Source organism: Ictidomys tridecemlineatus, chromosome X (genome assembly GCF_052094955.1).
Source record: "Ictidomys tridecemlineatus isolate mIctTri1 chromosome X, mIctTri1.hap1, whole genome shotgun sequence".
NCBI classification, from domain to species: domain Eukaryota; kingdom Metazoa; phylum Chordata; class Mammalia; order Rodentia; family Sciuridae; genus Ictidomys; species Ictidomys tridecemlineatus.
Window position 1 is genome coordinate 75,112,042 of NC_135493.1, and position 15,203 is coordinate 75,127,244.

The 15,203-nt window shown below is 35.9% G+C and overlaps 1 protein-coding gene and 1 pseudogene across 5 annotated transcripts in view; one reads left to right on the top strand and one right to left on the bottom strand.

Annotated features, from left to right (window-relative positions):
• Positions 1-15,203, top strand: part of Nhsl2 (NHS like 2) — a 289,493-nt gene that overhangs the window by 80,476 nt on the left and 193,814 nt on the right. The gene's annotated exons all lie outside the window — the stretch shown is intronic.
• Positions 6,914-7,013, bottom strand: LOC120890982 (U6 spliceosomal RNA; annotated as a pseudogene).

Consider the following 15,203-nt stretch of genomic DNA (forward strand, 5'->3'; position numbering starts at 1 on the left):
ATTGCTTCTTCAATTTCATCCATTGATATTGGTTTGTTCAAATTGTGTGTATCCTCCTGACTCAGTCTGGGCAAATCATATGACTTAAGAAATTTATCGATGTCTTCACTATCTTCTATTTTATTGGAATATAGGTTTTCAAAATAATTTCTAATTGTCTTCTGTATTTCTGTAGCATCTGTTGTGATATTGCCTTTTTCATCCCGTATGTTAATAATTTGAGTTCTCTCTCTTCTTCTCTTCGTTAGCATGGCTAGGGGTCTGTCGATCTTATTTATTTTTTCGAAGAACCAACTTTTAGTTTTGTTAATTTTTTCAATAGTTTCTTTGGTTTCAATTTCATTGATTTCCTCTCTGATTTTAATTATTTCTTGCCTTCTGCTACATTTACTGTTGTTTTGCTCTTCCTTTTCTAGGGCTTTGAGATGAAGTGTGAGCTCATTTATTTGTTGGTTTTTTCTTTTTTTGAGGAATGACCTCCAGGCGATGAATTTCCCTCTTAAAACTGCTTTCATTGTGTCCCATCAATTCCGATATGTTGTGTCTGTATTTTCATTTATCTCTAAGAATTTTTTTATTTCCTCCTTTATATCTTCTGTAACCCATTGATCATTCAGTAACATATTGTTCATTTTCCATGTGATGTAGGATTTTTCCTTCCTTCTTTTATCATTGATTTTCAGTTTCATTCCATTATGATCAGATAAAATGCATGGTATTATCTCCACCCCTGTATATTTACTGAGGGTTGCCCTATGGCATAATATATGGTCTATTTTTGAGAAGGATCCATGTGCTGCTGAGAAAAAAGTATATCCACTTGATGATGGTTGATATATTCTATATATGTCAGTTAAGTCTAGGTTATTGATTGTGATATTGAGTTCTATAGTTTCTTTATTCAACTTTTGTTTGAAGGATCTGTCCAATGGTGAGAGAGGTGTGTTGAAGTCACCCATAATTATTGTGTTGTGGTCTATTTGATTCTTGAACTTGAGGAGAATTTGTTTTATGAATGTCGCAGCACCATTATTTGGTGCATAAATATTTATCATTGTTATGTCTTGTTGGTGAATGGTTCCTTTTAACAGTATATAATGTCCTTCTTTATCACTTTTTTTTATCTTTTTTTTTTATTGTTGGTCGTTCAAAACATTACACAGTTCTTAATACATCATCTTTCACGGTTTGATTCAAGTGGGTTATGAACTCCCAACTTTACCCCGTATACAGATTGCTGTATCACATCAGTTACCCTTCCATTGATTGACATATTGCTTTTCTAGTGTTTGATGTATTCTGCTGTCAGTCCTATTCTCTACTATCCCCCCTCCCCTCCCCTCCCCTCCCCTTTTCTCTCTCTACCCTCTCTACTGTAAATCATTTCTTCTATTTGTATTATCTTGTCTTACCCCTCCTTTCCTCTTATAATCTTTATCACTTTTGATTAACTTATTCTTGAAGTCGATTTTATTCGATATGAGGATGGCCACCCCTTCTTGCTTATGAGGACCATGTGCGTGGTATATTTTTTCCCATCCTTTCACCTTCAGCCTGTGTATGTCTTTTCCAATCAGATGTGTCTCCTGGAGGCAGCATATTGTTGGATTTGTTTTTTTAATCCATGTTACCAGCCTATGTCGCTTTATTGGAGAGTTTAAGCCATTAACATTTAGAGTTACTATTGATATATGGTTTGTACTTCCTGCCATGTTTGATTATTTATCTTTTTTTTCTAATTTAGTTTGTTTCTCCATGATTATCTTTCCCCCTGTCCTCTGTCTTTACTGAGGCACTTCCCACTGATGGTTTTGGTTGTTTTTCATTTCTTCCTCGTGTAATGTTTTGCTCAAGATGCTTTGCAATACTGGTTTTCTGGCTACAAATTCTTTTAGCTTTTGTTTATCATGAAAGATTTTTATTTTGTTGTCGTACCTGAAGCTTAATTTTGCTGGATACAGAATTCTTGGTTAGCATCCATTATCTTTCAGTGTTTGAAATTCGTTGTTCCGGGATCTTCTCGCTTTCAGTGTCTGTGATGAAAAATCTGTTGTTAACCTTATTGGTTTACTCCTAAATTAATCTCCGTCTTTTCTCTTGTAGCTTTTAATATTTTCTCTTTGATCTGTATATTGAATATCTTCATAACAATGTGTCTTGGCGTTGGTCTACTGTGATTTTGTGTGCTCGGTGTCCTGTATGCATCTACAATTTGTATATTCGTTTCCTTTTTTATTTCTGTAAAGTTTTCTGTAATTATTTCATTCAGCAGGTTATTCATTCCCTTGGTTTGAATCTCTGTGCCTTCCTCTATCCCGATGACTCTTAATTTTATTTTTTATGTTATCCCGTATCTCTTGGATGTTTTTCTCGTGATTTTTAACCAGCCTATCTGAGTTGGCTAGACTCTTTTCAAGATGATATATTTTGTCTTCATTATCTGACGTTCTAGCTTCTACTTGCTCCACTCTGTTAGTGATACTCTCATTTGATTTTTTAATTTGGTTTATAGTTTCTTTCATTTCTAGAATTATTGTTTGATTTTTTTTTATAATCTCTATCTCCTGATAAAGATGCTTAACTTCTTCTTTTATCTGTTTATGTAATTCATTTTCAATGTATTCTTTCACTGTTTGAATTTGCTGTCTTGTATCCTCTTTAAGGTTCCATTCCATCTGTCTAAGGTATTCCTTAAGTTCCTTATATGACCATTTTTCTGATGGCTCTAGGTCCTCCTGAATATTTAGGCTGTCCTGCATTGTTTGTACTCCTTTTCTTCCTTGCTTTTTCATGCTGCTCATGTTACTTCTTGTTCTGTTTGACTGCTGAGTTACTGTTTACTCCTATAAATTTATTTGATGCTTGGGAGAAAAGGTATTAGAAAGGAAGGGAAGAAGTCACTAAAGAGAATGAGAGTAAGCAGATAGAATTCAAGGAAGGGGGAATAAGAGAATTGAAAAGAAATGAAAAGACAAATAATAATTTAAAAAATGAAAATTAAAATTTAAAAAATAAATAAAATAATTAAAAAATTAAAAAAATTTTAAAAAATATTTAAAAAACAACAACAAAAAAGAAAATGAACAAAAAACCCAAATTTAAAAAAAGTTTAATAAATGCAGTCTTAGAGTTTGATTAACTTCTCTTCCAGAAGGTGGAGCTGTGCCCACTGGGCCAAGCTTCTCCTCTCAATAGGCGGGAACCAATCACTGTGAGCAGCTCTTCTTCCCAGACTGGGCGGGTCTCCAATCCTGGGTGCCTAGGGCCTTCTCTTGTGTCTAGACACTTCCCCTCTTTGCCTCAAGCCAGTCCCCACTCACCAGTGACGCTCACCACAATACTGGCTACACGCCAGGTCTCCTGCTCCTGGGAGCCCTGTTTTCATGAACTCCTGGGCACACTCTCCCTGTTTGCCATTCCATCGTACCCTAAGTTTGTAGAGCTTGGGGCTGAGAACCCCCAGCGCATTTGCTTGCCCCCCGGTAGCCACGCCCCCGGTAGCTGGCGCAAGGGACCTCTGTTTTCAGCACTGGTGGGAGCAGTAGCCAGGAGTTCCGCGCCGCGAGTCCCACGCCACTCCTGATTCCCTTGGTCTGGCTATCGCGCTCATGGGAGAGCTGGGAGGGGGGAGGGGCTTTTAAGGTTTCCCCGATGTGTGGAGAGGGAAGGCTAGGGGATTACACACCTGTTGCCGCTGGTTTCAATGAATTTATCTCCTCTGCCGCGTTTTGGTGACGTCAGTTCTCTGCCATGGTGGTATCCCATGCAAATGGTGACAGTTCGTTCCCTTTGCCAGGTGACCAATGCAACGGGTGGATCCTGTCTGTCTCTCCCAAGCCCTGTTTCAATCCTGTGGCCACTGCTTATGCAGGCTGGGTTGGCATTTACTTCCGTTGGATCAGAAGGGCCGACCAGTTGTTTCGGCGGGATCATTAGTGCTGAGTCATAGCAGTTTGGCTGCGAGAATGCAGCCGATCCCGGCTCCGTGTGTGTTCTGAGAGGCCCAGACTGTTCGCCCCAGATCCACTTCAGCTCTGCATTGCCTAGTGATCCTGAGCAAACAGCATTTAGACAGTTTACGACTCCCTATGCCCGCACAGCTGAAGAGGTCAGAGATTTGATCTCTCTGCGCCCGCCGCCATGTTGGATCTCCTTAGTAGATTTTTTGACCAAGTGATTCTTCACTTGCTTAATGCCCTTAGACCATTTCCAAGGACTTACAAAAAAATTTAAAGTAGACTTTATTTTATAGAATAGTTATTGGTTCCTAGAAAAAATGTGCAAAATGTAGTTCTTATATGTCCACTTCCCTCCTCTGACATCCATACCTCCTCAGCTATTGACATCACACACCACAGAAGTATATTTAGTACAATGGATGAACCTACCTTGATACAAGTCCATAGTTTATGTTAGGATTCGCTTGGTGTTGTTTGTTCTGTGGGTTTTAACTAATGTATTGCATGTATCTACTATCATATTATAGTATTATATGGAACAATTTCATTGTCCTAAAAGTTCTCTGTGTTCCACCTACACATTCCCCTCTAATACCTGGCAACCACTAACCTTTTTACTGTCTCCACAGAATATAATTAAAATTGTATGATTTGTAGCTTTTCCAGATTGACTTCTTTCAAGTTTCTTCTATGGATTAGATTGGTAGCTAGCTCGCTCGTGCTCTCTCTCTCTCTCTCTCTCTCTCTCTCTCTCTCTCTCTCACACACACACACACACACACACACACAAATCTCTTTCCCACTCCCCTCTCTCTCCCTCTCCCCTCCCCCTCCCCTTCCCCTCCCCCGCCCTCCCCCCCTTTCCCCCCCTCTCCTTCTTCTCCTCTCCTCTTCTCCCTCTTCTTCTTCTCTCCCTCTCTCCCTCCTTCCCTCCCTCTCTCCCGTATTGGGGATTAAACACAAGGCCACACTGATGCTACCCAAGTACTCTATCACTGAGCTACACTTCCAGCCCTTTTTATTTGGAGACAGGACCTTGATAAGTTTCTGAGGCTGGCCTCAACTTGAAATCTTTCTGCCTCAGCTTTCTGAGTAGCTGGGATTACAAACATGTATCACCATACCTGGCAGTAGTTCATCTCTTTTAGCACTGACTAATATTCCAATGTCAAGATGTACCACAGCTTATCCATTTGCCTACTAATGTATGTCTTGGTTGCTCCCAAGTTTGGGAGGTTATGAATAAAACTTATATAAAAATTCATGTGAAGATTTTGTGCAGACATAAATTTACTATAGACATTCTTGTGAAGGTTTTGTGTAGACATAAATTTTCAACTCATTTGGGTAAATGCCAAAGAGCATGACTGCCAGATCATATGGTAAGGGTAGTATGTTTAGTTTTTCAAGAAAGTGCCAAACTATATTCCAACCTGGTTATGCCATTTTGCATTCCACCAGCAATGAATTAGAGTTCCTGTTGCTCCACATCCTCACAAGCAGTAGGTGTTGTCAGGTTCTGGATTTTGGCTATTGTAAGGAGTGAATAGTAGTATCTCATTATTGTTTTAATTTGCAATTCCCTAATGACTAACATCTTTTTCATATTCTTACTTGCCATTTTTGGTGAGGCAAAGTTCAGATCTTCTATCCATTTTAAATCAGGTTCTTCATTTTCTTATTCTTGAATTTTAAGACTTGGTATATTTTAGATTAATATCTTTTAGTCAGATATGTCTTTTGCAAATATTTTCTTTCCATCTGTGACTTGTATTTTCATCCTCTTAACAGTGCCCTTTGCAAAGCAGAACTTTACTCTTATTGAGTCCATCTTATCAATTATTTCTTTCACAGATTGTGTCTTTGGTATTACATCTAAAAAGTCATTGCAATGTGGATTCATAAACTGTAACAAATGCACTACTTTGGAGCAGAATGTTGATAGTAGAGGAGATTACTCATATGTGGGGACTGGGTGTATATTGGAACTCTTTGTACTTTCCACTCAATTTTGCTGTGAAACTAAAACTTCTCTGAAAAATAAAATTTATGAATTAAAGACAACTTTAAAGTCTTAGATGAAGATAAGCTATCAGAGTTATAAATAAACTCATAATCAGAGTAAAAAATAATTACCATATACAAGGTCATCTAGATTTTGAATTACATTATCTTCTAGGCGTTTTATAATTTTTGGTCTATTAACCATTTCGAGCTAATTTTATGAAGGGTGTAAGGTCTGTGTTTACATTCTTTTTTCACATGTAGATATCCAGTTGTTCAGCACCATTTGTTGAAAAGACTCTCCGACCCATTGCATTGCCTTTGTTTCTTCATTGCCAAAGAGTAGTTGACTATATTCATGTTAATTGATTTCTGGGAGCTCTATTCTGTTCCAGTGATCAATCTATCTCACCAATACCATACTGTTTTGATTACTGAACCTTTATAGGAAGTCTTGAAGTAGGGTGGTGTCAGCCTTCCATCTTTTTTCTTCTTCTTCAGTATTGAGTTGGATTTTCTGGTTTTGTTTTTGATTTGGGTTTTGGGTTTTTGGTTTTTTTGTTTTGTTTTGTTTTTTGCCTCTACATAGAAAACTTTAGAAACAGTTTGATATTCACAAAATAAATTACTGCTATTTTGATTGGAATTGCATTGACACTGTTGGATCCAGTTGGAAAGAACTGACATCTTGACAATATTGAATCTCCCTATTCTTGAACATAGAATGTCTCCCCATTTATTTATTTGATTTTTTACATCATAGTTTTATAATTTTCCTCATACAGATCTTGTATATGATATATAAATATATCATATTATACCTCAGTGTTTCACATTTTGGAGTGCTAATGTAAATAGTAATGTGTTTTTCAGAAATAATTTATATATTTATGAGTAACATACAAAAGCTGTATGTATTTAATATTAATAGTTTGAGATAAATATACACCTCAAATAAGGAATGATTCACAAATTTGCATGTGAGCACAGGGACCACACTAATTTTCTCTGTATTGTTTCAATTTTAGTATATGTACTGCTGAAAAAAACACCATTGTAATATGTTTTTAATTTCAAATTTCATGTGTTTATTGCAGTTGGCTTTATAAATTAACTCTGTGTCCTGTATCCTTGCTATAATAGCTTATTTATTATCATAGTTTGTTGATTTTTTTCAGATTTTCTACACAGACAATCATGCCATCTGTAAACAGTTTTATTTCTTCTTTTTCTGTTTAACTTTCATTTCTCATTTCATTCTCCAGGCTTTCCTATAAGATGTTGAAAGGCAGACATGATCTTAGTGAAAATTAAGTTTCTCACTATAATGTATGATGTTAGTTGTACGTGTCTTATAAGTGTCCTAATGAACATTCCTAGTCTATTCCTTAATAAATTATGCCTAATTTATTGAGGGTTTTTATCATGAATGGACATTGGCATTTTCATCAAAACCTTTTTGTGCATCTATTGATATGTTCATGATTTTTCTTCATTAACTTATTGAGTGATGTATTATATTTATTGATTTTTCAAATGTTAAAATAGCCTGTAACACTTGGGATAAATCCTACTTGGTTGTGATGTATAATTCTTTTCATGCATTGTTGTGTTTGACATATTAATATTTTGCTAAGGACTTTCTCATCAATGTTCATAAGAGATATTGTTCTAAAGTTTTCTTGTAATGTCTTTGTCTGGTTTTAGTTTTAGGATAATGCTGACCTTATAGAATAAGTTAGGAAGCGTTCTTCTGTCTTCTGGAAAAGACTGCAGAGAACTGGAATAATAATTTTTCCCTTAAGTATTAGGTAGAATTTACCCATGAGCATACCTGATCTTGGTGATTTCTGTTTTGAAAATTAATTAATTAATTAATTTCTCTAATGAATATTGTTCTGTTCAGATTGTCTATCTTTTGGTATAAGTTTTGATAAACTGTCCTTTTTTTCTTGTCAGTACTGGGGATTGAACCCAGAGGTGCTTTACCTCTGAGCTAAATCTCCAGCCTTTCTTATTTTTTATTTTGAGACAGGGTCTCACTAATTTGTTGAGGCTGCCCTTAATCTTAAAATCCTCTTGCTTCAAACTCTCCAGTCATTTGGAATTACAAGAGTGCACTACTGCACGTGACTTGGCAAACCAATGAATTGAACCATTTCATTTAGACTCTCAAATTTTAGGGCATAAATTTGTTTATTGTTTTCCTTTATTGTTCTTTTGATATCTCAGGATCCATAGTAATGTCCTCTTTTTCATTAGTGATTTCTGTCCTCTTTTTTTTTAAGTTAGCATGACTAGAGGTTTATTGATATTACTAATTGTTTCAAAGAACCAGCTTTTGGTTTTATTAATTTCCTCTAATGATTTCCTGTTTTTAATTTTATTGTTTTCTGCTCTGATTTTTATTATTTCTTTTCTTCTGCTTACTTTGGATTTTGTTTTTTTCTTCTAATTCCCAAAGGTGAGAACTTAGATTATTGATTTTAGGTCTTTCTTCTTTTCTCATATATGCATTCAGTGCTATAAATCTCCTTCTAAGATAGGCAATGTAGTGCAGGCCCATAATCCCAGCAACTTGGGAGCTAAGGCAGGAGAATGGCAAGTTTCAGGCTATCATGCACAACTTAGCAGGAGCATGTCTCAAAATTATAATAATGGACTAAGGATGTAGGTCAGTGGCAAAGCGCCCCTGGATTCAGTACCTAAAAATAAAAATTTTCTCCTAAGCACTGTTTTTGTTGCATCCCACAAATTTTGTCAAGTTGTACTTTAATTCCCATTTAGTTCAAAATATTTTTTTTAATTTTCTTTGAGATTTCTTCTTTGACTTGTGTAGAGGTATATTGTTTAATCTCCAAGTTTGGAGGATTTTCTAGATATCTTTCTGTTATCAATGTCTTATTTAATTTCATTGTGGTCTGAGAATGGACACTGTATTATTTCTTTTCCTTTACACTGGTTAAAGTCTGTTTTATGGCCCATAAAAGTTACTATTGACTAAGGGTTGTTAAACTTGTCCTTTACTGAGCTCCCAACAATTTGTCTATTACAATTAAGATTTTCCTACTGCAGAACTGGTTTCTTTTTTTTTTTTCCTTTTTTTGAGACAGGATCTCACTAGGTTGCCCAGGCTGACCTCAAATTCCTGGGCTAAAGTGATCTTCCTATCTCAGCCTCTCAAGTAGCTGGAAATATGTGTGTGTACCACCATTGCCCTACTCATAAGTTTCTGCTCCCATTAAGTTGTGATTCTCTGTATCTTCCTGTCTTCAATTTTGTGGGCAGCAGTTTGCCTTGTGACCTCACTTCTCTGATGAATCAAAAAAATTGTTGATTTTTAAGCATATTCGGCTTTTTACCTTTTGTTAGGATGGAGTGATGACTTCTAATCACCTTACATGCTGAACCAGAAACTGGAACAAGTTTTCTTTTAAATGATTTTCATCAGTTTTTCAGAGGATTTGTCTCCCAGAGTTCCTCAATGCTGCTTCACTTCATTTTATTGCTATATGATATTCCATTGTATAGTTATACCACATTTTATTTATATGTTTTACTGGATCATACATATTTGGGCTATTTATACTTTTTGGTTATTATGAATAATGCTACTACAAATATTTATTTGACACAAGCTATTTTTTTCCTTTCTTCTTTCCTCCCTTCTTTCTTTCATTCCTTCCTTCCTTCTTTCCATGCTGGGGAGTGAACCCAGGGCCTCACACATTGTAAGTGGACACTATCACTGACCTACACCCACAGCTCTTTTGGAAACTTTTTTTTTGTAGTGCAAAGCATCATGCATGCTAGGAAAGCATTCTACCAATAAGCCACATACCCAGCCCCTGCCTTTTCATGATAGTATCCCTTGAAACATAAAAAAAAATAATTTTTAATGAAATTTAACTTCTCAATCTTTTCTTTTTCTTTTTTGCTCATGGTTTGGTCTCACATGTAGGAAATCATTGCCTACCATAATATCATGAAGGTTTATTTCTGACTTTTATTCTAAGAATTTTATAGTTCTAGCCTTTACATTTAGTCTATAATCTTTGAGTTAATTTTTCTGTGTGGTGTCAGGTATGGGTCCTATTTCATTGTTTTGCATGTGTTTAGCCAACTATCCAGAATCATTGGTTGAAAAGACTTCGTTTACCGTTTAACTATCTTGACATATTAGTTAAAAATCAAATTACTAGGGGCTGGGGTTATAGCTCAGTAGTAGAGTGCTTGCTTTGCACTTGTGAGGTACTGGGTTTGATCCTCAGCACCACATAATAAATAAATAAATAAATATAATGTGTTCATCTTTAAAAAAAATCAAATTACCATAATTATAGGGTGTATTTATAATCAATCTGTTTTATTGGATTGACCTACATATGTAATTTTGTGTTAATACTGTACTATCATGATAAAGATATATTTTAATAAGTTTTGATGTTGAAAAATATGAGTCCTCTGACTTTCCTATTCTTTTTTTAACATTTTTTATTTTTATCTTTCCACAATTTTACTGGTGATTTATAGTTGTACATGTTTATGGGATTTGTTGTTATATATTCGTACATGCAGAAAATACAATATAATTTGGTCAATATCACTACCCACTCCGGGTCCCTTTCATTCTTATATGGATTTTAAGATCAGCATGTCAATTTCTGCAAAACAGATAGCTGGTATATTCATAGGGATTGTACTGAATCTGTAGATCAATTTGGGAATTTTTTTTTGTGTGTGTGTATGTGTACCAAGGATTGAGCTCAGGGGCACTCGACCACTGAGCCACATCCCTTATTTTGTATTTTATTTAGAGACAGGGTCTCACTGAATTGCTTGGTGCCTCACTGTTGCTGAGGCTGGCTTTGAACTCACAATCCTCCTGCCTCAGCCTCTGGAGCCATTTGGATTACAGGTGTGTGCCACCGCACCTGGCAATTTGGGGAATATTGACATCCTAACAATATTAACTTTTCTGATACTTGAACATAGAATGCCTTCCAATATTTATGTCTTCTTTAATTTCTTTCAACAGGAATTATAATTTTCAGAGTGATCTTTTTTACTTTAAAAAGTAAAGAATGTATCACTATTTTATTCTTTTTGATGCTGTTATAAATTGAATTGTCTTTAAATTTTATTTTCAGATTGTTCATGCTAGTGTATAGAAATATAATAAATTTCTCAGTATTGATCTTGTATCCTGCCAACTTGTTTAATTAGTTCTAGACTTTTAGTGCTTTTCTTGGAATTTCTGTATACAAGATCATGTCACCTGCAAGCAGACAGTTTTATTTCCTTCTTTCCAATCTGGATGCCTTTTGTTTATTTATTTATTTTTCTTTTTTACTTAATTGCCCTGGCTAGAACCTCCCCTCCAATGGTGAAACAGAAGTGGCAGACATCCATGAATTAGGAAATAGCTTTTAGTTTCTTACCATTAAGATGACTGCGTTTTTCTTAGATGTCCTTTGTCCAGTTAAGGAAATTTTCTTCTATTCCTAGTGTGCTGAGTGTTTTTATAATAAAAGCATGTTGGATTTTTTTCAGATACTTCTTCCATCTACCGAAATGATCATATGGGGTCTGAGGTAGAACACTTTCCTGGCATGCATAAGGACCTGATTTCTATCACCAGCAAAAGAAAGAAAGAAGGGTGAGAGGAGAGAAAGAGAGAAAGAAAGAGAAGAAGGACTAAGGACTAAGTTCTCTAATTTGTTGCCATGCAGTTATTCATAGTACTTATTTACTTCTTTTCCTTTTTTTCCCTGTGAAATCAGTAGTAATGAGTCTTCCCTACTTTTCTTTTGGTCTGGTTAAAGATTTGTCAAATATGTTGTTTTTTTTTTTCAAATAACCAACTTTTAATTTTGTTAATTTTTTTCTATTTTATTTATTTCCTATTTTATTATTTCCTTCCATCATCTTGCCCATCTATGCATTTAGTTTGCTCTTCTTTCTCTAGTTTCTTAGGCCAGTTTTCATTTTTTTTTCATGTACCTCATGCCTCTTTTTGTTTCTCTGTTCCCTTTTTCTATCTTCTTTTTCATTAAGTAAATATTCTCTAGTGTAGTGCTTTGATTCCTTTTATGATTTTTAACTATGTTTTATTTTTATTTTGAGTCTGATAAGTTGCACAGGCTGGCCATGAACTTGTGATCTTCCTGCCTCAGCGTCCTCAGTTACTGGAATTAATCCACTACACCCAGCTTAGTTATTTTCTTATTTGTTGTCCTAGGGCTTAGAATACATATTTTATCTTGACAGAATCTACTTCAGACTTATACTAAGTTAATTCTAGTGAGATATATAAACTTTAATTGTAAATGGCTCCATTCTTTCCTCCATTTTCATGCTATTATTTTTATACATATTATATCCATGAATGTTCCAAATTCAGCTATATCTAGTTACAATCATTGATTCATGTATATTTTTCCTTTAAAGGAACTAAGAGGAGAAAGGAGAGGACAAATATATTTATAAAGTTTTGAAAGTATTAATAATAATTACTATTGCTGATCTTCTTTACTTCTCTCGGTGGATTCAAACTACCACTTGATGTCATTTCCTTACACATATCTCTGTTCCTAACTACCTGTTTTGTGCTATTGTCAAATATATTGTCTTTTGTGTGTCATAGGGAAACATAATTTTATAGATATTGTATGTGAAATTGCTTTTTAAATCAGTTACAAGAAGAAAGAAAAATGTTTTCTAAATCATTAAAAGAAGAAAGGAAAATAAACATCATTATACTATCGTGTGATTGTGTATGTGGTGTGTGTGTGTGTGTGTGTGTGTGAGAGAGAGAGAGAGAGAGAGAGAGAGAGAGAGAGAGAGAGCGCTAGGGATCAAACCCAGGGCCTTGCACATGCTAGGAAAGCACTCTACTACTGAACCACACTCCCAACCCCCATTGTGCTACCTACTTAAAGATAATTATCTTTACCTCATATCATTGGTTATTTGTCTGAATTTAAAGTGCTGCCTGGGGTCACTTCCTTTTAGTTTGAGAAACTTCTTCTAATAATTTTTATAAGGCATGTATACTAGCAATGGATTCTCTTATTATTTGTTTTTCTGGGAAAGTATATTTTGTCTTCATTTTTGAAAGATAGTTACATTGGTTTTAGGAACTGACAAGTTTATTCTTTCTTTCAGCACTTTGAATATATCATTTTACTGTCTTCTGGCCTTCGTTGTTTTCATTGAGAAGTCAGCTATTAATCTTATTGGTGTTTCCTCATATGTGGTAAATTATATTTCTTTTCCTGCCTTCAAGATTTTCTCTTTGCCTTTCAATAATTCAATATTTCAGCAATCATAATATATTCAGGTGTGCCCCTTTCTTTGTCATCTCTCCTTTTGCTACTACCATTGTGTGTGTGACACACACACACACACGTATGTGTATACACACACACACAAATGTGCACTTAATGATTTAATGGTATATTTCTGAGGCTCTGTTCATTTTTGTTGTCTTTCTTCTTCAGATGGAAAAAAATCTCTACTATCTTTGCTGTTAGGTGTGGGGGGGGGACTTGGAAACTGCTTTCACAGATTAAGGAATTTATAATATTGCCCTATGTTCAACCAGAGATAAGAAGCTTAAATGTTCTCTTCCCTAGTCATTTTTGAGAAAACAGTGTTTGGCATATGTACAGTCTTCTAGACCACCAAGAATAGTTGAGATTAAATTTTAGAAGCAGCTCCTGGGCCAGAGTAACTAATTGCTTAATCAATGTTTGATGAGAAGTTATGATGACTTCTACCCTTTGTTGCTTCATCTGTATGTGGTTTGGGGAATGTTTTAAGTCTGTCTCATGTCCTGCTCTGATTGGTCCTGCTCTGATTGCTCATGAACTGGGTACAGCCTAATGTATATGTACAGCTTTCTGGTCCTGTATGGATGAGTGTGATCTGATGAGACATCTTCTTAGATCTCTCTTTAATGTTTATGTGATCATTTTTTTGTGTATAGTGCTGGGTTTTGAACCCAGGGACTTTTGCATGTGAGGCAAGCTGTCTACCAACTGAGCTATATACCCAGCCCATTCTTAGCTCTCTTTTTCATCTGTTTTCTCTGGTAACCTTCTGACTGGTAGGCCATTTTTCTTGTTGATACTAGTTTCATGAATCTACCAACACCCTCTTATTTGCTTGCCACCATAATCTACATTGTTTTAAACAGCACCCATAGGCATGAACAACTCCATGATCTGTTCCACATCATCATTTTCTATAGGGCAGAGCTGTGAGGCAGAGCTCTGGCATTCTCCATCCTTATGGCCTGTCTTCAGGTTCTGCCCTAGTAGAACTTCTAGGCCACTGCAGTGACACTAGGATGGGGACAGTGCCTATTTTTCTTGAAGTGACACTCTTTGCTCTGTGAATTGACACTGGGGAGGAAATGGTAGTTCCCTGATCTTCTCAGTTTGCCTGGCCCATTTTGGAACCTCTGAGCAAGCTTAGGTAGGATGACTGAGCCTAGTGCTCTTGGTGTGCTGTGTCTGGGATAAAGCTTCTAGCCTACAAGTTGTGACTAGATGGGAAATACAGACCTGTCCTCTTGGCCACTTCTAGCCAAAATGGTGATTCTGTAATACTAAGTTGGGGGAGTTGATACATACTCCTGGAGTGAAATCATAGCTGCTAGACTGGGAGATGGAGGAGGAGAGAACACTATTTTCTTGGCCACACCTATCCAGAACAGTGCTTTTGTAACATGGAGTAGGGATTCAGGCAAAAAGAAACAGCTCATGGCTCAAATAACACAGATTCTTACTGTCTTACCAAATAGTAGTAGATTTTTCTCCAATAAATAGTTCTCCATTTGATGTATGCTCTGAGGCAGTTTCCAGAGACTTTAACTAGGTATTTAAAAAAAAATTAAAGAGAGAGAGAGAGAGAGAGAGAGAGAGAGAGAGAGAGAGAGAGAATTTTAATATTTATTTTTTAGTTTTCGGCAGACACAACATCTTTGTTTATATGTGGTGCTGAGGATTGAACCCGGGCCGCACGCATGCCAGGCAAGCGTGCTACTGCTTGAGCCACATCCCCAGACTTAAAAAAATTTTGCCAGTAAAATAGTTGTTTCATTGGGGAGCAACACCAGCTTCACACACAGCCATTCTGGAGGTCTCTCCCTTTACTTAAAATTCTTCCAGTGGAAAAATAATTTTTCAAGGTGGAGGCTTCTCCACAAATTATCTCTGCTAGAACTCAAGTAAG